Below are 22,925 nucleotides of genomic sequence, written 5' to 3'. Positions count from 1 at the left end.
ACATTCACTGTGCTGCTATTTGGTTTCTGTGATTTCTTAACCTATGCCCTGTCTCTGCATTGAACTGGTATGCGCCTGTGGTTTGGCCTCTCCATCACCGAGACCTTCAGGAGGCCCTTTGCGGTGGGACTGGAATTGTGCATATCCTTGTAGGAATTTGTTTACTGTAATCTTCTCTGGTCCTTAATTTCTTGAAATGAGAAGAGGTGGGGCTGGAACCTACCAGTCTTGGAAGCCCTTCTCCCAGTTCTAGTCTTTGAGGCTGGCTCTGATTACTCATCGATACAAGAACAGCACTTTGTACGTGCCCAGAGGCATTTTCTTGAATACCCTACACATGTTCCAAATGGGTGAGTTTTTGTGAGCCTTCTCTACCTCTTACCCCCATCTCTCATTCTAGTGTCTCGAGGCTTCGAGACAGAGCTGGGACGAAGACTTTTCTGATGATTGAATTAAACTTTCTTTGCCTCCAGCCGAATTCAGCAACAAGACGGCATTCGTGTCCCAACCATGTAGGAAAATGGTTTTTCTGCCTTCTATTCGGTCTTTCCTTCAGATCAGGCTCCAGCGGCAAGATTGAAACACAATTAATACAAGCTGATTTGCACAGTCTGGAAAACTCTTAGTGTTCAGTAACTGTTTCACATTTATCAAAAACAAGAGGGAGAGGGTGGTGCTCTTGGCTGGGGGACAGCAAAAGTGGCCACTGGCTAAAATAAGCATTTGTTTATTTCAGGGGCCACTTAGAAACCGCACTGCCTGGGAGTACATTAAGCTGTTCAGAGAAGCTCCCAAGATGGGACCGGGGCCGGTGCGTGCTTGGCAGCTCCTTTCCTCCCCTCCAGTCTGCTCCTGTCTCCTTTTGTAGCTTGTCAGATACCAAGAAGGAATTGTAATGACCTCAGTAGCATGACAGAATATCTCTCTCTCTCTCTCTCTCTCTCTCTATCAATCTCTCTCTCTCTCTATCTATCTATCTATCTATCATCTCTCTATCTCTCTATCATCTCTCTATCATCTCTCTCTATCATCTCTCTCTATCATCTCTCTCTATCATCTCTTTATCTCTCTATCATCTCTTTATCTCTCTATCATCTCTTTCTCTCTATCTATCATCTCTCTATCTATCATCTCTCTATCTCTCTATCTCTCTATCATCTCTCTCTATCATCTCTCTATCATCTCTCTCTCTCACTCTCTCTCTCTCTATCTCTCTATCTCTCTATCATCTCTCTATCTCTCTATCATCTCTCTATCTCTCTCTCATCTCTCTCTCTCATCTCTCTCTCTCATCTCTCTCTCTATCATCTCTGTCTATCATATCTCTCTGTCTATCATCTCTCTCTCTCTCTCTCTCTCTCTCTCTCTCTCTCTCTCTCTCTCTCTCTATCTATCTATCTATCTATCTATCTATCTATCTATCTATCTATCTATCTATCTAATCTAATCTAAATTTTGTTCATCTTTCAATCACTGCTGCCCGTGAACCATTCTGAGCAAGCAACAGAATAACAAAAGTTGCCAGGGCTGCTTATCCACATTAATCTAATAGGGCCTTGGGCACGAAGTAGCCCCTAGACGTGAGATGCCGGACCACTTCAGGCACCTGACGATTCACCCTAAACAACTAATCAGCAAAATCCCGAAGATGCTAGATCATATTTGCATCCTGCCCCCATCTCATCCCAACCCCACCTATCACAGTACTGACGATCACTCTGCCCACATCTTGGCTGCTGCCCCTTTGTAAACCTTTCCTTTTCTTCCCCAACTGCGCTCTCTGCCAGTCTGTTTCTCACCCGTTCTCTCCGTTCGTTCTTTCATTCACTCACCTCTCGTTCCCTTCCATCCCACGTCTAACAAAAGCGGTGGTGTGAACATTAAAGGACTCCCGAGCCCTCCGAGCTGCAAGTCATACATTTATCTTTTAATAAACAACATTTTCTTCAGTGATGCGTTTCTTCCCACTGCGGCCGCCTCCCAATAAGCCCCGGCAGGATTCTTGCATGAGTCAGTGGGCCTCCGAACGCGACTTCGCAAAAATCCCCCAGCTGGCACAGAAGAGGCGCGCATTACAAGCCGTTTCTCGAGGCAGCCACCCTGAGCCCGACCTTGGTTGGGAAGAGGGCGCCATATAAATGTAATAAAATAAGATAAATGAAGATAAAGCCTGTAACTCAACCGCGGCAACAGCACGATCGAAAGAGAAGGGGAAGGAGGGAACCAGAAGTTGACAAGCAAGAGGTTAAGGTGTAGCTTAGAAAGGGAGTAGGGGGAAGATGCGCCTTTCGGGGTGGGGGGAGTCAGGCTGGCATGCAGTGTTTCCCCTCGCCATGCAGGCGTTCCCATCTCTGCCTGATCCTGCCAGCAGTGGATGTGGTATATCCCAGCACAGCCTAACCAATGTGCAGACTACTGTACAATCTCGTAGTCCTGAACAGGTAGTCCGAACACTGGGCAGACGGAGTGGAGCCTCTGCGTCCAAAAATCCGGTGAGCAGCAGTGCGTCTGTCCCTTTCCCCAGCTGTAGCCCTCGGGGTGACGTTTGCAGGGAAGAGAGAATGCGAGAGAGAAAGACAGAGGCACAGTGGAAAGGAGGCGGAAGAAGCGGTTTACTTCGCCTGCCGCTTTTAGAAGGAGCGTCGAAGATGACTTCGGCGCCCTCCATCATCCCCGGCGTCCGGTGAACCACCACATCCCGTTCTTCTCCAGCGCCGCCAGATGGGGAGATGGTCGTCTTGGTTCTCCTGGTCGTGTCGCGGATTCCTTGGGGTGGGGGGGGGGGGAAGAAAATGAAATAAATAAAATTGAAATTGAAAAAATCATCACCCGCAGGGCAGGAGTAACTTGGAAGAGGCATCCGTTCCTTGGGAGACGTTGGTTCCTCCGCTGTGCCAGAGACCCCCCACGTCTCGGTTCTTGTTGGAGGGTGATTCGGGCCTGGAGCATCCACGCAACGCTTCCAAATGATTTTTTTTCCCGCCCCGAGGAATTCCATGCTGCTCGGCGTCTGGCGCAAACGTCGAAGGACCCCGGCGTTCGTTTACCAAGCTCACCACAAGGGCTCTTTGACCCACCTTGGCCGCTTGCCTTTGCAGATAGCCTCTGGCTACCACAAGAGTGATCTGACTCCCCCCCTCCTTTGCTGCCTTCCCCCCGCCTCCACCCAACATCTGGCACTCATTGTCCCTCCCTCCCTCCCTCCCTCATTCTGGTCTTAACGCCCTCCTCCCTTCCTTCTCTTGCGTCCCTTCGGCACTACTGCCTCAATTGACGTGGCAGTGCAAAACTAACTAGACTTGAAGGAGGAGCTTTGCCAGCTGCTGAGAAGGTTAAAGTTCGACAGGAACTGAGCCGTCTGGTGGATAAGGTTGCTCGGGAGGGGGAAAGAAGGCTCCATACCTTGGATGGAAACTCGAGGAATGTCGTCTTCCCTCTAGCGCGCGGCTCCCGTGTAGCGATTCCAGATGTTCCTTGGGCCATGTGCTCCGTTTCCTCTCTGGTGCAGCGGGGATAAAGAGGGCTTTATGTACAATATGCAAACCCACCAGCACACCCAGGAGAAGGGCGGGTTTGAGGCCCGTGGCCGACAAACATGAAACAAACAGAAAATCCCACTGCAGACAGACCCATCTGGAGTGACCTAGCGTGTCCTTGGGTGGTTGCCTGACTCCGTTACTTACAGCACATCATTTTAGCATGCCTTGACTTCTGAGAGGTATCCCAGCTTATTTAAAGACATGGGATGTTCTGTTTGGATATAGTAAGCTGCGGAGATCACTTGTGGAGATGGTCCATCTGTTTGACAGCGCAGAAGTGTTCCATATGCTTTGGGGAGTGTTCTGTAAGGAGCACCGCATCTGTAGGGGAATCTTGCCAAAAGCTGGCTCTCTTTCCCCCATGGCTGCCTCTCTTTAGCTCCCAATCATCTCTTTAGCTGGCTGGGACAGGGGGAAAGGAAGCATGCGTAGTGTCTGGTCCCTTGTACTGCATTTCCTCCCCCTCTCTTGCATTGCCAAACAAGCAAAAGAGCCTGCGTAGAGGTTGTGAGCTGTGGTCGGGACAGCAATCCTTAAAGACCAAAGCAGGAAGGGCAACGTGGGAGAGCGGGGTTTGCTCGAGCAGGCATTTACGTGTCTGTTTTGAGTGTACCGACCCACTCGGGATGGACTTCGGTCATTTAGGAGAAGTCCGTTGTAACAAACTTGTGGATCGTGCCGAACTCTGGCGCATAATGAATCTGGTCCGTTTTGCAGAAAAAAACGGGACAAGCAATCAATCTCTGTCAGGTCAGGGGGAACACGCAGAGAGGTGGACGGATCCCCGCCTTCTCTCTACAGACCCTCCCTGCAGCTTCACAGTGGTATTTTCACCAGAGTCTCTGGTCTCGTCCCTTTGCAGAGACTGTAAGGAGGGGGCGGGAGCAAAGAAAAGCTAAACACAGCAGTGTCCAAGTCGGGGAAGAACGGACAGCAGCTTCGTAATGTTATTGTCCCGATCACGCAGCCTCCCTTAAATCCAAGATGTGGGAGAATGTACACATATACACAGGCATAAAACTTGCAGGCAACATTTTTCCTTACCCTAAGACAGGGGTGATCAACCCTATGGCGCTCCAGATGTTCATGGACTACAATTCCCACCAGCCCCTGCCAGCATGGCCAATTGGGAATTGATGGGGATTGTAGTCCATGAACATCTGGAGCACCATAGGTTGCCCACCCCTGCCATAAGAGAACTAGGAAAATTCGGCTTCTTCCCCCTGGTCTAGTCATTCACCTGCCATCAACGTGCATGTATTTCCACCAAAATGTAGGAAGCTGTCTTCTACCAAGTGAGGCTGTCGGTCCAGCTAGTTTATTATCATCTGCCCTGATTGGTCTCCAGGGTTCCCAGCAGGCAGGGCTGATTAGGGAAGAGAGAAGAGGGAAGAAACTCCCGGGGGTTTGATTGCCGTGAGGGGCCCAGGGAAGTTGCCAGTGGTGCGTGGTGGCAGCTGCAGCAAGAGGGAAGTGCGACCCTGAGCCATTCGCTACCTTTCAACCTAACCTGCTTCCCAGACAGAGGTGGGATCCAGCAGGTTCTCACAGGTTCCCGAGAGTAGGTTACTAATTATTTGTGTGTGCCGAGAGGGGGTTGCTAATTGGTGATTTTGCCACGTGATTTTTGCCTTAGTTACGCCCCTCCTCTTAGCAGTAGCGCGCAGAACTTGAAGCAGTCTAGCAGGAGGTGCACCGGCGTGCGTGGCAGCCTGCGCCCGCGCAAGGCATTCGCTTTCCCCGCCTAAGGATCACATGAAATGCCGCGCCCTTGCCACCAGCCCCGCTTCAGGAATGCCCCCCGCCTCGGAATGTCTCACCACGCTCTATCGTGCTCCCTCGCCCCAGCGCCCCCCATTGGCGCTACGCCACAGTTTGAATCCCACCACCATGGGAACCTGTTACTAAAATTTTTGGATCCCACCACTGTTCCCAGAGCTGTAAGGATAAAACAGATGGGTCTGAGGTATGCTGCCCTGAGCTACTTGAACGAAAGAAAGGTGGGATGTAAATGAACACATGGAGCTGCCGTGTACAGAAACTGACCATTGGTCTATCAAGGGCAATGCCCTCTGCGCAGATGGGTAGCTGCTCTCTATGTCTGATTACGCATGGCGAAGTTCCCTCAACTTCAAATAGAATTGGCCAAGGAGTCTTTGTTTCACGGTGTGTTTGGCATTATTATCCACCGCTCTGTTTGCAATGGGGTTTTTTGCTTGCATCGGGGGGAGGCGGGGTGATGTTTCATGGCATCTCTATCACGCACGTGTGCGTTAATTTTTAATATGATCTTCCATTTTTATCTTTAATCTTGACAGTAGATCGATGTATCAGTTTGTCAATCTATCGATAGATCGACATAAAAAGTTTTCTCACAATGCTAGAACCAGGGGGCATCCATTGAAAATGCTGGGGGGAAGAATTAGGACTAATAAAAGGAAACACTTCTTCAAGCCACGTGTGATTGGTGTTTGGAATCTGCTGCCACAGGAGGTGGTGATGGCCACTAACCTGGATAGCTTTAAAAAGGGCTTGGACAGATTTATGGAGGAGAAGTCGATTTATGGCTACCAATCTTGATCCTCCTTGATCTCAGATTGCAAATGCCTTAGCAGACCAGGTGCTCGGGAGCAGCAGCAGCAGAAGGCCATTGCATTCACACCCTGCATGTGAGCTCCCAAAGGCACCTGGTGGGCCACTGCGAGTAGCAGAGTGCTGGACTAGATGGACTAAATGGACTCTGGTCTGATCCAGCAGGCTCTTTCTTATGTTCTTATGCTGTAAACCCAAGCATCAAGACTGACAGGCTTTTCCTGGTGCGTAAAAAACTACGAGACTAGAGATGTCCCAGTTTATTGATCAAATGCAGGGGCAAGTTGGGTGTTTGGGCTGATCGACTAGTCTTACTATTTTTACCTTGTTTTTAGAGTAAGTATCCATTTATCGATCTATCAGTATGGTTATTTAATTTTTTCCCCAAATCTCAAGATCTAAAAATATGCAGGAGCTGAGAGGTCATGGGCAATAGAAATGATATGGCAGGACAAGCAGCAGGAAGTAGTCGGCAACGGGGAGAAGGGCGAGGGGGAAGCATGCAAAGCAGTGCAAGGGAATTGGGGGGAGGGTAAAGGGAAAAGGTCCGGGGCAAAACTGTCCCACTCTGGCAGGAAGCAAAATTAAAATGGTGCTGTAAATGGATTTGCTTGCCACAGAGAGAGTAGAAAGTGAAAGCAGGGCTAGAAGAAATATATCTGTACAAGAAACCTTTCTGCGGCGAACATTCACCTCCACCATGCGGCAAACGCCTTATACGTAATCGGCCTATGTGTTTACCTACTATGTGATCCTTTTAACTGAAGTAGTCTGGGATTGACCTGCATCCTTGTGCTTTCAAAACAGATGGTGGACCAGTGACCCTGGACCCTCCCCCATCTGAGGGATGGCATGTGGGAAAGTGTGCAGTCCATACACAGACAATCAACTAATGTATCCATCCTAACAGCAAATGATTTGGTTTTGGGTGGTGACTGGATGTGCAAGAGAGGCCTAGAGGGATATATGAGAGAAGACGGGTGAGATGTGGTAATGCTCGCCCCCCTTCTGACCTCCGACCTATCCTGAGGAATGTGGGCTGTGGGGCTCAGGGATACTCTGCTTCGTCCTTGGTGTTGATTAATGCCAGGTCCATCAGTATTAAGACTGTGACGCTCCTGGCCTGTAACCCCAAAACCTGGGTGCTCGATGGTGAGACAGTCGCCTTGGGCGAAGTCTCGCCCCCGGATTTCGCGTGTGTCCACCAATCTTGAACTCAGGGCCGGGGGGAAGGCGTGGCAGTGTTCATCCGGGATTCGGTCCCCTTCAAGGCTGTCCCTGTCCCAAGGATCACCGGTTTGGAGTGCGCTGGCCTAGAGTGGCTGTCTCAGGAGAGGTTGGCGGTCTTCCTGGTGTACCGGCCACCTAGCGCACCAGGAGACAGCCTGCCACAGCTGCTGGAGGCGGTGGCTGACTGGGCGTTGCAATTTCCCAGACTTATTGTCTTGGGTGATTTCAACGTCCATGTCGACGCCGCCTCATGTTCAGCGGCTGTGGACCTGGTGTCATCCATGGCGACGCTGGGCCTCTCCTTGTTAAGTTCTGGTGCCACTCCTTGTCGCTATCACAGATATGCTCCACATGCAGCTAGACCAAGGCTTATCAGCGCTGTTAGTTTTGCTAGATCTTACTGCAGCGTTTGATGTGGTCAACCACGATCTTTTGACCCACCGCCTGGCTGCTTCCGGGGTGTGGGGCACTGTCCAATGTATTGCCTCATTTCTCCAGGACAGGGGTCAGCAGGTGTGGTGCGGGGACCAGGCCTCCCAAAGGTGTCTGCTTCATTGCGGTGTACCTCAGGGGGCCTTGTTATCCCCGCTCTTATTTAACATCTACATGCGCCCCCTTGTTCAGTTGGTGCGGCGTTTTGGGCTGGGTTGTCACCAATATGCGGATGACACCCAGCTCATTCTGTTGATGGAGGCGGGGCGGCCTCTGCCCCTGCGGCTCTACAGCATTGTTTGGAGTCGGCTGCTGGTTGGTTGAGTCAGAGTAGGTTAAAACTCAATCCATCGAAGACGGAGGTCCTCTGGCTGGGTCGTGGTGAGAAACCTAGGGATTTTCAGCCGCTGGTTTTGGAAGGGGTTCTGTTGGCCCCAACCTCCCTGGCTTGTAGCCTGGGGGTCCGCCTGGATTCCTCCCTTTCTATGGAGGGCCAGGTGGCCCATGTTACCCAGGTAGCTTTCTTCCATCTTCGCCAGGCCCGGCGGCTGGCCCCCTACCTCTCCCAAGCTGACCTGGCCACTGTGATCCATGCGACGGTCACCTCGCGGTTGGATTACTGTAACTCGCTCTACGCGGGCCTTCCCTTGAGACTGACCCGGAAGTTGAAGCTGGTCCAAAATGCAGCGGCTCGGCTTCTTACGGGGGGTACTTATCAAGATCACATTACCCCCGTGCTGCGCCGTCTGCACTGGCTCCCGGTGGAATTCCGGATCGTCTTCACGGTGTTGGTATTAACCTTTAAGGCCCTTCGCGGCTTGGGGCCCTCATACCTGCGGGACCGTCTTACCCCATATGTCCCTAATAGACCACTACGCTCTGTGTCGGCGGAGTTGCTGGAAGTCCCCGGCCCTTCAGTGATGCGGCTGGCCTCTACCCGGGCTTTTTACAGCCCTGGCCCCTGCCTGGTGGAACGCACTTCCTCCAGCAGTCCGGGCCCTGCGGGATCTTGGCGAGTTCCGCAGGGCCTGTAAGACTGAGCTTTTCCACTGGGCTTTTGGTGAGGCCGGCCACGAATCGGCTGCCCCCTTGTGAGGCCCTGCCACAATGTAATCTCTGGCAGTGCCCTATATTAGTTCAATCTGAGGCGCTGCCAGTCCTTCCCAGCCTTAAGACCGGGTGCTGCTAAGATGGGTTGTTATGCTGCATATCGATCTTAATGTTTTTAGAGGTATTTTAAGTAATTTATTGGCTGTTATATTGTCTGTGTTGTGAACCGCCTCGAGCCCTTCGGGGATGAGGCGGTCTATGAAGTCCAATGAAATAAATAATAAATAAATAAATCTTTGCCAGAGAGCCTTAGGGTAGCTCTCAGCCACACTCAGAGGCGGAGCTGCCAGGGGGCGGGGGGGGGGGCGTGTTGCACCAGGCGCATGCTGGAGAATCTGGAGAATCGGCCTGTTCCCTTCAGGCTGAAAATGGCCTGGTGGGAACTACACTTCCCAGGAGACCTTGCAAGCCCCAAGGTCTCATGGGGAGTGTAGTTTCCACCAGGCCATTTTCAGTTTGAAGGGAACAGGCCGATTCTCCAGCCTGCACCGTTTCACTAATGTAAGTGTGTGGGGGTGGGGTGGGGACCACAGGGGTGTGTGTGGAAAACACAGAATACATCTCAGCTGTGCCTCTGACCACCCTACAGATAGTGGAGGTGGAAAATGCCATCATGTTGTAGCTAACTTATAGCAACCTTTTCAAGGCAAGATACTAAACAGAGCAGTGGCTTAGGAGGTTAAGAGCTTGTGTATCTAATCTGGAGGAACCAGGTTTGATTCCCAGCTCTGCCGCCTGAGCTGTGGAGGCTTATCTGGGGAATTCAGATTAGCCTGTACACTCCCACACACGCCAGCTGGGTGACCTTGGGCTAGTCACAGCTTGTCGGAGCTCTCTCAGCCCCACCCACCTCACAGGGTGTTTGTTGTGAGGGGGGAAGGGCAAGGAGATTGTAAGCCCCTTTGAGTCTCCTGCAGAAGAGAAAGGGGGGGATATAAATCCAAAACTCTTCTTCTTCCTCTGCGTAGCAACCCTGGACTTCCTTGGTGGTCCAAGTACTAATTAGGACTAACCTTGCTTAGCCTGTGAGATCTGACCAGATTAGGCTAGTCTGGGCCCTGCAGGTAGGTAATGATTTTTCCTAGCACCTACTATCTGAGATATTTGAACTGAAGGTGTAGATTTTGGGACTTTTTGCTCAACCACTGAATGATGGCCCCTTCCCCTGAAAAGGGAAGTTGAATCTTGTGTTCTATATTTCTCCAAGTCAGAGTCTGATCCTCCATCTTTTGTTTTCCCATCTCAGCGCTTCATTCCACTGAAATTTTGGAAAAGTTTCTCATGCCAAATAAGTGAGAATTCTTTCCTTGGAACAATCTATTTTGCATTATCAATGTGCGTTACTTTTCTTAATTAGCAAGTTACTTTGTCAATTTGCAATGCTTGGGGGAATTTTTGACAGATTGAAATTGCTTGGGGAAATGCTAAGGGATTGAAAGAATTCCAGTCCAGCAAAGATGCTATGCACATAAGGACAGCATAACACATAGAGGAGAATAGCTTACTAGATCCCAATGTTAGCAAACTTAGTGTTCATCCACCGCTCTCTCTTCTGTGGGTAGAAACCTGCCCAAGATCCTGCAACAGATCGGGGAAACAGAATCCTGTGTGACTTGGCAGAAATTCACACATGTATTTTTGGATTAGATCCAGAGGTGGGATCCAGCAGGTTCTCACAGGTTCCCAAGAGTAGGTTACTAATGATTTGTGTGTGCCGAGAGGGGGTTACTAATGGGTGATTTTGCCACGTGATTTTTGCCTTAGTTACGCCCCTCCTCTCAGCAGTAGCGCACAGAACTTGAAGCAGTCTAGCAGGAAGTGCACTGGTGTGCGTGGCAGCCTGCACCTGCGTGCATTCGTTTCCCACCCAAGGACTGGCGCAGCAGCTGCGTCCTTGCCACAGCCTCGCCCAGGAATGCCCCGCCCCCAGAATGCCTGGCCACAGCCCCGTCGTGCCCCCCCCCCCACCAGCCCCATTGGCACTACGCCACAGTTTGAATCCCACCACCATGGGAACCTGTTACTAAAATTTTTGGATCCCACCACTGATTAGACCTTTTCACACATGTATCTTTGGATTAGACTCACAGTCTATATTTTTCCTCTTTAAAAGGCCTTTAACCAACTGTGTGATGGGCAGAAATTCAGCAGGTGTCTACCACAGAAATGTGAAATGTACAAGATAGGAAACGTTGCAATGAAAAAATGCCACAGAAACACATCTTACTGTGACATGCCTCTCAAGATGCCAGGCACAAATGCAGTCAAAACCTTATGAACGAAAACTACCAGACCACGGCCACACAGCCTGGAAAACCTACAACAGCCAAAAAATTTCCGCTGTTAGATTTCTGCCAATTTCTCTTCTGCTATATGGGATGAGGTTATTCGGCTTAGAAGCTGTCTCTTAACTTCTGGCACTGAAAACCTTGTCCCCGGGGTGACGTCTGCCTCAAATTAAAGCTGTTTGTTTGGCCAGATCATGTTAACAAAGAGAAAAAATTTGTTAAAATTAGTGAATTAAAGTTTAACCTTCAGTTTGGGCACAATACCAACCCGGGCCCCACAACCTCACTTCATAATTATGAATTAACTTGTATACTTCAACATTTAGCAGTGGGAAATCCTTCAGAGCTACTATTTTTTCCCTACAGATGTTTTGCTCTGCCTTGGCTTTCAAACTTGAGCTCCCCTCTCCCCACAAGGCATCGATGCAATATCCATTCCTCTGCTTTGCAGGGTTTCGCCTCCTTTGCTCCAGTTTTTTTTTTCCAAACCTTGTTAGATTTTTTTCTGAAAGGCCACGGGCCACACAGGTTTGCATGCCACGTGGAAGATGTGCATTTTCAAGCGCACTTATCAGCATCATTTTTCTGCCCGTCCTTCCATCATGTCTGTCATTTCCCCCTCCCCAACACCCTTTGTCCCACTGGAAGATTTATTTTTAAATCGATATACAGCTATTACTGCTGTTTTTTTCGCTGGTCAGATGTGAGGTAGGTGGGGCTGAGAGCTCCCAGAAGCTGTGACTAGCCCAAGGTCACCCAGCTGGCATGTGTGGGAGTGCACAGGCTAATCTGAATTCCCCAGATAAGCCTCCACAGCTCAGGCGGCAGAGCTGGGAATCAAACCCGGTTCCTCCAGATTAGATACACGAGCTCTTAATCTCCTACGCCACTGCTGCTCCCAGTGGGGAGCAGCTGCAAAGGGGCACGATGTGGGCGGGGCACGACGGGGGTGTGGCCGGGCATTCCATGGGCGGGGCATTAATAATTTCTCTGTTGCTGTAAAAAACTCTTACTGTAAAAAAAAAGTTCCTAATTTCCAACTGGTATCTTTCTGTCCATCATTTAAACTCATTATAGCAAGTCCTATCCTCTCCTGCCAACAGAAACAACGACTTCTCCTCTAATTGACTGCCTGTCAAATACTTAATACTTTCAAATACTTAATTTTGTTTCTGGAAATCAAAAGAAGGATACTTTCCTTAAACCAGGAACTTTACCATATTTCTAAAACATGTTTTTAAAACAGCCCAACAGGGAGAATTATCCCATTTTCTACCCTCACTAACCAGCCACATAGGAAACAACAGGACTTTATGATTTTTGGACCTAATGGAATTTCTAACAGAAAAGCAGACCCAATTAGTAACCCCCTCTCGGGAACTGGTGAGAACCTGCTGGATCCCACCTCTGCCCACTGAAAAGCAAACAGCCGCAGGGTAAGGTCTCTTTCCGCTCCAGAAATGGCTGTGCATGTTTCATCAGTCAAAGTTGGGGAAAGGCACCCCAGCTTCCCACAGCCACCTGAGAAGACCTGCTAAGGATAGCTCCCTCTGTGTACTAACTGTACCGTGATACCTAAGTTAGCAAACCGCAGTTTCTCTCTTGTGGTTTGCATCAATATAGGAAAGAGGTGTTTGCCTTTTCCTTGCCTCCTCTCCACCTCTCAAAGTTTCCCCCTGCTGGAAGGCACAGAGGATTCAAGGACCAGCCGGAGGCTCCGCTTACACGTAAGGCAGGATTAGTTACTACCCATAGTAAACTATCAGTTCAATCCTGAGCAGAGTTTTGACCTTTCCAAATGCATTGCGTTTAGATGGGTGTAACCAGAGGTGGGATCCAGCAGGTTCTCACAGGTTCCCGAGAATAGGTTACTAATTATTTGTGTGTGCTGAGAGGGGGTTACTAATTGGTGATTTTGCCACGTGATTTTTGCCTTAGTTACGCCCCTCCTCTCAGCAGTAGCACGCAGAACTTGAAGCAGTCTAGCAGGAGGTGCACTGGCGTGCATGGCAGCCTGCGCCTGTGTGCATTCGTTTCCCACCCAAGGACCGGCGCAGCGGCTGCGTCCTTGCCACAGCCCCGCCCAGGAATGCCCCACCCCGGAATGCCTGACCACGCCCCCATCATGCCCCGCCCAGCCCCATTGGCGCTACACCACAGTTTGAATTCCACCACCATGGGAACCTGTTACTAAAATTTTTGGATCCCACAACTGGGTGTAACCCCTTCATTGCGCAAAGCCAACTTCAGCAAATAACGGTTTATCATGATATCTGAAAGCAACGATACTGAGAAAATAAGTGCTGCCCCCCCCCCATTATTTTCGGGGTTCCCCTTTCCTCCTTCACCAAGACCGACTGAAGAAAAGAGCGCGTCCGAATACAACCCGAGGATGCTCCGCTAAGTCATCGCCGCCTGACTCCACATGTCTGGATTGGGATGGAAAGTTTGGAAATTCCGAGCTGGCCTCAGCTTTGCCGCTCTCTGCTCTTATAAACGTGTTCAACAATGAAATCATCTCACTCTCTCCCTTTGGCCTGAGTCATACGAGACGGCACCTGGCCTGGGCAGATGTCATCTAAGCCGACATTAGCAGCGACTCTTTTCCTCTGCTGTGATCTCCTTTGAGCCTCGGACTCAAGGAGGGATGCCTCGGGGCGAGCAACCCGGGGGTTTTGGGTCCCGGCCGAGGACTGTCCGCGTCCCCCTCCCGGAGGCAAGCCGGCTCCTACGGCCCCCCGCTCTCGGATCAAGCCAGCCCCGTCCTACTCCTTTGGCCTGCCGGCCCGAGCCACCGCACACACGGCTTGATTGCTAACACATGGGCAGGTGGCTCCCAGCCAGCGCTTTGAAGGCCTCGGCAGCTCGTTACACACTTTCCTGTCTCTGCATTCAGGAAATGAAGTCAGAGCGTTGATATAAAACAGGCTGGGCTGAAAGCAGAGAAGATGGAAATACTGGAGAGGCCGGGGCCAGGAATTTAGAGGGGGGGGAGCAGATATGTGGAGGAGGGTCGCAACACTGGGGTTCCAAAGAGGTCTCTCACTGCCTAGGTTTTGGAAGTTGAATCCAGCGTTAGCTTCCTCTCGCTTGAGTTTTATATCGTCGCTTGTTGGGTTTTTCCCCTCCTAGGCTGGACTGTTTAGTCCAAAATTGTTTCAAAGCACTGCGTACTGAAATTTCCTGAGCCGCAGAACAAGCAAGATGAGTTTTGCAAGAGCTGAGCTGCTCGTTCAAAATGGCTCTCTGGCCAAGAGTTCCTCTCTGCAAACTAAATCTATCAAGAGGCCAGCTGTAAGTCCAAATTAGAATGTGCAGAGCAGGGCGGGGTGACATTTTACAGATATTATTAGGAACAGAGTTGTCCTTAGTTCTTCACTTAATGCTCCGGATTGCACTTCGCATGTTCCTCCCTTTAAAGAACACCCTGCTTATAGAAATCAAGCTTGAAAGGGAGGCAGCTAGCCTGGAATCCTTTTTCTATGTGAAGGGAGTTTTATATTTGGGGGAATATTCAGAGAAGCAACTGGTTATCTGCAGTCTGTGTAGGGAGCCAGTGGCAGGGAGCCGGGGCAGCTCCTGTCCTTCCCCTCCTATTTGGAATTACAAACGATTGCACAGATGTGACCAGCAGTCCAATAGACTGAATATTTTCACATCAACTGCTAATATTTACAACATGTACAATAGGGCTCAACATGTGAGCTTCATTCACATTTCACAAGCACAGTTCTCTTAGGCTGGCTGTACATTCCAAGAGCCAAGTCTGCACTTAGATTAATTCGGTATGAATAATACTTAGTGTATGTAACAACAGTGCATTCTGCACTGCATATGTATAACGGGTTACAGTCATTATAAAGGAACCCGTTTTCCTTTTTCCCATTTACATGTGTGCCTTAGGAGCAGCAGTGGCGTAGTGGTTAAGAGGAAGTGTACTCTAATCTGGAGGGACCGGACTTGATTACCCGCTCTGCCGCTTGAGCTGTGGAGGTTTAATTGGGGAATTCAGATTAGCCTGTGCACTCCCACACACGCCAGCTGGGTGACCTTGGGCTAGTCACAGTTCTTCTGAGCTCTCTCAGCCCCACCTACCTCACAGGGTGTTTGTTGTGAGGGGGGAAGGGAAAGGAGTTTGTAAGCCCCTTTGAGTCTCCTTGCAGGAGAGAAAGGGGGGATATATACCCAACTCTTCTTCTTCTTCTTCTTCTTCTTCTTCTTCTTCTTCTTCTTCTTCTTCTTCTTCTTCTTCTTCTTCTTCTTCTTCTTCTTCTTCTTCTTCTTCTTCTTCTTCTTCTTCTTCTTCTTCTTCTTCTTCTTCTTCTTCTTCTTCTTCTTCCCTTTACCCGTTCAGGGAGCAATTGGAGCCCGTGAAACCATCTGGTTGCTTTTGTGCCTTCACACGGACTCCTCTTTCTTTTGTAATTTCCTGCAATACATGCGTAGCTGCACAGGCATACACAAATGAACCCCCGCAGCCATCCCTATTGTCCCACAGTACGATCAGCTGCACCTGCATAGTTGTGCATGTGGCGTAGGAGCAGTAGTGGCGTAGGAGGTTAAGAGCTCAAGTATCTAATCTGGAGGAACCGGGTTTGATTCTCCGCTCTGCCGCCTGAGCTGTGGAGGCTTATCTGGGGAATTCAGATTAGTCTGTGCACTCCCACACACGCCAGCTGGGTGACCTTGGGCTAGTCACAGCTTCTTGGAGCTCTCTCAGCCCCACCTCACACAGGGTGTTTGTTGTGAGGGGGGAAGGGCAAAAAGATTGTAAGCCCCTTTGAGTCTTCTACAGGAGAGAAAGGGGGGATATAAATCCATGTACAACATGCAAAAGAAAAAAGAAAGGAAAAGGGACCTCATTGCAACAGCGGGGCAATAATGAACACGTTGCTGTAGATTGTCCATACTTGCTGCCAGGGGAGAGAACGTGCTTGCAGGATTTTGTACCCTGCCGGTACAAGGTGCTGGGCGACCTGCACAGGATGGCAGGCGGATGGATTCTCTCCGAAACAGTGGACGGCATGAAACTTAAAGGGAAGAGGTAGAAGGGAGGGAAATAAAGCTTCTCCTTCCTGCTGTGTTTGTGCAAGAGCACGTCAAACGACTCGCCTCCAACCTGGAATTGTGCAAAAGGATTGCTGGTTTAGTGATCTTCGAGAATCCCAGTTTGAGGGGAATAAAACGGGCGAAACTCGTTTTGGGAACGGGAACTTGTTCAAAGTCATCCCTGCTCCCCTGCCATTAGTTTATATAACATCGCACACCTGTTACATTAGGCCTGTGCGGAACCCACCATCGAGTCTCTAATGTGACTTCGGCGTTTTCCCCACGGCGAATATATCCTGGGATAAGAACATAAGAACATAAGAACAAGCCAGCTGGATCAGACCAGAGTCCATCTAGTCCAGCTCTCTGCTACTCGCAGTGGCCCACCAGGTGCCTTTGGGAGCTCACATGCAGGATGTGAAAGCAGTGGCCTTTTGCGGCTGTTGCTCCCGATCACCTGGTCTGCTAAGGCATTTGCAATCTCAGATCAAAGAGGATCAAGATTGGTAGCCATAGATCGACTTCTCCTCCATACATCTGTCCAAGCCCTTTTTAAAGCTATCCAGGTTAGTGGCCATCACCACCTCCTGTGGCAGCATATTCCAAACACCAATCACACGTTGCGTGAAGAAATGTTTCCTTTTATTAGTCCTAATTCTTCCGCCCAGCATTTTCAATGACTGCCCCCTGGATAAGGAAGTGAACTATCCCGGTTCGGCCATGATTTCCGCATGGCTTCCGGGTCTAACTCAGGCCACCCCGCGAGATTTCTCTTATCCTGCGCCTTTCAAAAAACAATAAAATTGGCGGTTCTTTTTTTAAAAAACATGCCACTCCCACTTCTGTGAAACACTGCGGAAGATAGACCGCTTTATTTTTCCTGCCTCATCGGCTGCAGCCAATTAGAACAGCGTAAAAATGGGACAGTTCACGCACGCGCGGCATCGTCGGCGAGGAAAATGAAAGTAAACCGGGGGTAGTGGATAATCACCTGGAGTTCTTCCTCCCGTCCTGAATGCTCTGACAGGCTGCCGTGCGGAGGGAGGAACCAAGATGGAAACATCCCAGTATGTATGATCCCAGTATTCCCCCAGGATGTTTTGGCTGTGGGGAAAACGCCTTAGGAGGTCTACAAGCTGGTCAGTTTCCGGGATTGTTTCTGACTTCGAAATAGATCTCTGGAGGCCTGTGGCTTCTACTGGAAAAATATACATTTATAATGAAAAAATATGTGATCTCTACCAGTCATTGCACCCACAGGTCATTGGATCCAGGCCCAGACATTATTTGTTTATCATTTTAAAATTTATCATTATCCCCATCCGTTTTCATTATGGTTGCTTCAGATGTAAAATAAGGTAGCTTTTTTGTTCCGTTTTAGAAAATCTTCTATTAAGCACTGTTACTCATGGGAAAGAAATACTGGAGAAAAGCTGCTGTAGGAGCAGAGGTTCTAGTATCAGAAGTGTTCACATGACACATTCAGTGTCTGATCAGATCCGGATTGTGATTTCCACCACCTGTGCTCAAACCATCGCCCCTCCTGCTTCATTACCTTCAGATCCCCAGAATACCATGGGACATAAAGAGCTCTACCAGCAGGGTGAAGGTGCTCAGGAGCAATCCTGCTGACGGCCCTCCTGGGTCGTTTCCCCACTTACCATCTGCTGCGCGCTACTCTCCCCAAGTAGTGCGGGTTCCCGCGGCACTCCCCACTACAGGGGCGGCGACAACACAGCTGCCCCGACACCGCCGCTCTCGCGCCCCCTCAGCACACGTCATTCCTGGCACTCCTCAAAATGGCGCCTTTTGATGACCCCGCGCTCTTCGTGGGGAAGCCCAGGAGCGTGCCAGAAATGACGTGCGCTGAGAGTAGCGTGCAGCAAAGGGTGGTCGAGGTAAGTGGTGAAACGACCCGGATCTCACTGTTCCAAAGGGAGGCCAAGGCCTCAACAGGAGTGCTGGCCACGTTGCCAGGAAAAGCCCCCAGAGTTCTCAGGAATCCTTGGGATGCCATCCTCCTCCAGGGATGGTCCATCTTAATCGGTCCCTCACCCCCACAGTGAGGAAGGGACATCTGAAGCCAAAACTTCTCCAGGTTTGTTCAAAATCTTAAATCTCCAAAAGTTCTTCACCGATTGGTTTGAAATCTTGACACAATGTTGCATTCGAATACGCGCGTGTTTTTATATACCTACTATTATACAGGTGTCTCACCTGTGACAGGGAAAAACATGCTTTTTTAAAAAGCGCCATCTGGTGGACGTTACAGCAACACACACTGTACTCACTACTTTACGATTCCATCTCAATATTTCCAATTTACGATCCATGTACGATTCCCAAATTTCACTGGGAAGGGGAGGGAGGGGAGGGAGGGAGGGGTGGCATGCAAGGGAGGGGGAGGGAGGTGAAGGAGGGATGGCATGCAAGGGAGGGGGAGGGAGGGGTGGCATGCAAGGGAGGGGCAGAGAGGGAGAGGAGGGGGTGAGGAGTGACATGCAAGGGAGGGATGGGAGGTTGTCCATCCATGACAAGGTTTCGTTGGAAGAAAGCCTTCTTGGCAGCCGTGTTATCTCACTTCTCCAGAAATAGTATTGCACCCACTATAACCCTGACACTCTTAGCTACGTCAGCAAGGTTCAGCTGAACCCCTTCGAAAGTGAGACACGTAAGGTCCTTCAAGACCTCTGCCTTCCCAACCAGCATCACTTCTGTCTTTCAAAGGTTTAGTGTCAGTGTGGTCATTCTTAGCCATGTAACCACAGGAGCCGGGAAGTGGTTTAGGACCTCTGTTGCATCACCAGAAGACTTGGATAAGGGTATGTATATAGCTGTGAATCACTACATACTGATGGCAGCCAGCCCCGAAACTACGAACGATTTGGCCCGAGAACTTTGTGTGCCTTTTGGATCAATGTCTCTGAAATGTCTCTGAAAATGTCACAGCAGCGGCGTAGGAGGTTAAGACCTCGTGTATCTGGGGAATTCAGATTAGCCTGGGCACTCCCACACACGCCAGCTGGGTGACCTTGGGCTAGTCACAGCTTCTCGGAGCTCTCTCAGCCCCACCTACCTCACGGGGTGTTTGTTGTGAAGGGGGTAGGGCAAGGAGATTGTCAGCCCCTTTGAGTCTCCTGCAGGAGAGAAAAGGGGGATATAAATCTAAACTCGTCTTCTTCTTCTTCTATAACGTATCGTCGAAGTCTTTCACGGCCAGAATCACTACGATGGTGTGGGTTTTCCGGGTTGTGTAGCTGCGTTCCAGCAGTATTTTCTCCTGATATTTCATTAAAAACTGCGGCGAAGTCCGCCCCCCCCCCCCCCCATCAAGCGCTCTGACATCCCACGTGGACAGATGCCTCTATCAATGGGACTTACTTCCAACTAAAGTAATTGAGATCATAGTCTTCGGAAACGCGAACAAAACACAGGGAGAGATTGCAGTTTGCTCTCTCGGGGTTTTTAGAATTGGCTTCTCTTTGGTTTTAGGCTGCTTGTTTTTAAAAAAAAGGAAAAGGAAAAGAGAAAAACGAACCGAGAGCAGAAATAGCAAAAAAGCTCTTGCCATCTGGAAGCTGTTTGATGACCTACAGTTTCTGAAATGAGCGTGCAGGGCCTCAATTGGGTTCTTAATCATCAGACGACCCAAGCTACAAAATTCATAGCCCCACCCACAACGAGGGGCCTCAGCTGGGATGTGGGTTTGTAATATATTGGTTTCTGAGTGTTCCTGTGGCTAGATTCAGTTCTACCAAATTCCCTGTAGGTGACTGTAAAGAAAAACCTCTGGAGGTGCCGTTTTTTAGATCTGCGTTCGGCTTTGAACCTAGTACTTTTCTTCCATAAACGTGTCTGATCGCTTTTGTTTTGTTTTCACTCTGTCCGTGGAATCGGAACGTGGAAGGGACATGTTACCCTGTTTCCCCGAATATAAGACATCCCCGAAAAATAGGACGTAGTTGAGGTTTTGCCGAAGTGCAAAATATAAGGCATCCCCCGAAAGTAAGACGTAGCCAAGTTTTTGTTTGGAAGCATGCCCGACGAACAGAACACAGAAAAATAAGACATCCCCTGAAAATAAGACATAGCGCATCTTTGGGAGCAAAAATTAATATAAGACACTGTCTTATATTCGGGGAAACACGGTAGGTTTCCCTAATGTCCATCAAACCCAGTGTGGAAGAAGAGGTTGCAGTGTGCACTAATTGTTCTCTAGTATCCACACTTTGTCATTAAAATGGTCCGGTGGGAAACTGTACTTTTTAATCTGGGTGGGGGGGTTCTGACTGGGGAATTCATCATTCCGTCCCCTCCCACGACTGCAGCCTTCTCGCCTTTCTGTGGTGTTCCTACAGCCACAGACGCTCTACTTCTGATCGTTGTTGCTTAAGTATGATCCTGGTTCATGCGCAGAACTCAGGATTTCAGAGACCTTCAATAGGCATTAGGGAAAAAAGTCAAAACAGTTAAAACTAAATAAAGTTACAGTTAATCTAATCCGTGCATCTAATCTGGAGGAACCGGGTTTGATTCCCCGCTCTGCCGCCTGAGCTGTGGAGGCTTATCTGGGGAATTCAGGTTAGCCTGGGCACTCCCACACACGCCAGCTGGGTGACCTTGGGCTAGTCACAGCTTTTCGGAGCTCTCTCAGCCCCACCTACCTCACAGGGTGTTTGTTGTGAGGGGGGAAGGGCAAGGAGATTGTCAGCCCCTTTGAGTCTCCTGCAGGAGAGAAAGGGGGGATATAAATCCAAACTCTTCTTCTTAAAAGAGCGTTATTGCAAGGCATGCAAAACACGTATTAAGAATGTGGCTACAGCTTTGGCTATTTCTACCTCAGGATTATTCAGTAACTTAATCATATTTATTTTATCTGGAAGAGATGCAAATTTTGTAGGAAATGATGCCACCAGGTCAGATCTAAGATTATTATATTTAGGGCAGTAAACCAAGACACGAGCAAGCGAGTCAGGTATCTGGAGACAGAACAGGCAGCATTGCTCGAGATGAGCGATATTAGAAAAACGACCTTGGAGTAAAGCTGAGGGAAAGGAGTTACATCTTGCTCTGGTCATAACCCATCTAAGTTTATAATTTACCAGTTGGTCCAGGTACGTAGCAGGGTAGAATTTCTGGGGAGCAATTCCAAAAAATAGTGGAGAACAAGAGCTCATTCATAGAACTCAATAGAACTCAATTGCCCCCTCTCTGCTCTCTGCTCTCTGCTCTTGTGCTGTTACATCAGGGTGCCCCTCATATTGAGGGACCCGCCGTTCCTCCTTCTTGGGGTAGGTTTCAAATGGGTTTTTTTGGACGCGTCTTGCTTATTTATTTATTTAATTATTAACCACTGTTTTATCTGAAGTTTTAGTATGTTTTATTGATTTTTAATTGGATGGAGCTTATGTGATTGTTTATTGTGTTGTAGGATTTGCTCCTTGTTCTACATTGTTTGAATTTTATGTTGTGCACCGCCCGGAGCCCTTTGGGGATCGGGCGGTATAGAAATTTAAGAAATAAATAGATAAATAGATAAATAGATAAATAGATTGCTGAGGAAAGGTTCAGCAAAAGGGAACTCTGATCTGGCTGTTGTGGGTTTTACGGGCCACATGGCCGTGGTCCGGTAGTTTTTGCTCCTGACGTTTCGCCTGCATCTATGGCTGGCATACATGACAATAAAGCTGTCACCTGACACCTTGTACCCTTTTGGGTTTTTTTCTGGTTTACCAGAATTGCAGATGCACAGTGCAGCACTTAGTCCAGGGGGTGGAGGGGGAAATCAGAAGATATTCTGGTCCACAAAGTTATATAACTGTGCTGTACTGGTTAAGGTGTCTGACTAGGACCTGAAAACCCAGGTTTAAATCCCCATCCACACCATGGAATCTTGCTGGCTAGTATTTGGAAGGCAGACCTCCACGGACTACTAGGGTCATGACGCAGAGCCAGGCAATGACAAACTACTTCCAAACTACCCTGTTTCCCCGAAAATAAGACATCCTCTGAAAATAAGACGTAGTAGAGGTTTTGCTGAAGTGCTAAATATAAAGCATCCCCCAAAAGTAAGACATAGCAAAGTTTTTGTTTGGAATCATGCCAGTCGAACAGAACGCCAGAGCATGCAGCTGTGGAGCGGAAAAATAAGACATCCCCTGAAAATAAGACATAGCGCATCTTGGGGAGCAAAAATTAATATAAGACACTGTCTTATTTTCGGGGAAACACGGTACTCCTTGCTTTGAAAACCCACCAGCTGTGACTTAGTGGCAAAAAAATTGACTAAAATCTGATTCGCTTCCTTTTGATCACCTGTGAGCTATAGTTTTAAGTGTCTCTGAGTAGCAGCTGTGTCTTCATTCCACTGGTTTCAAACGCCAAGAGGGAAAATCCAACAAACTGTGAAACCGTTACCCAGTTCAGTATGGTAAACTTCAGTTGCATTATAGACAACTGTTCCTTTGCTGTAGTGTTGTTGTTTTTTAGATTTTGGGATCTGGGGGCAGTGTGTCTGCCTTTTCCATTCTCTTTGCCGCTGCGAAAGATCACGTTTCTTCATTTTTTCCACACAAGGCACATACCAGACAGGCCTCCTTGCACACTAGGTACGTTTGTTTGCAAGCAGGAGTATTTGCCTCTCTTCCCAGAGTAATGGCTCCCTCCTCTGGGTCAGTTGTAGTGT

General features: G+C 49.1%; 1 protein-coding gene and 1 long non-coding RNA gene across 12 annotated transcripts in view; one reads left to right on the top strand and one right to left on the bottom strand.

The window, feature by feature from the left end:
* The window catches only part of DNM1 (dynamin 1), a 221,228-nt gene that overhangs the window by 157,736 nt on the left and 40,567 nt on the right, over positions 1-22,925 (top strand). The gene's annotated exons all lie outside the window — the stretch shown is intronic.
* LOC125441687 lies at positions 1,907-13,984 on the bottom strand. 2 transcript variants are annotated; one of them, XR_007245888.1, is made up of 4 exons: positions 13,715-13,984; positions 3,403-3,499; positions 2,617-2,766; positions 1,907-2,111 (listed from the first exon to the last, which is right to left on the bottom strand). It is a non-coding gene; the product is annotated as an uncharacterized LOC125441687 (long non-coding RNA). The 2 variants fall into 2 exon arrangements; XR_007245889.1 differs by lacking the exon at positions 13,715-13,984 and adding an exon at positions 3,684-4,078.

The sequence above is a fragment of the Sphaerodactylus townsendi genome, linkage group LG12 (genome assembly GCF_021028975.2).
Source record: "Sphaerodactylus townsendi isolate TG3544 linkage group LG12, MPM_Stown_v2.3, whole genome shotgun sequence".
Classification (NCBI taxonomy): domain Eukaryota; kingdom Metazoa; phylum Chordata; class Lepidosauria; order Squamata; family Sphaerodactylidae; genus Sphaerodactylus; species Sphaerodactylus townsendi.
The sequence above is the reverse complement of the archived record's forward strand: the minus strand, read 5'-3'. Positions and strand labels throughout refer to the sequence as shown.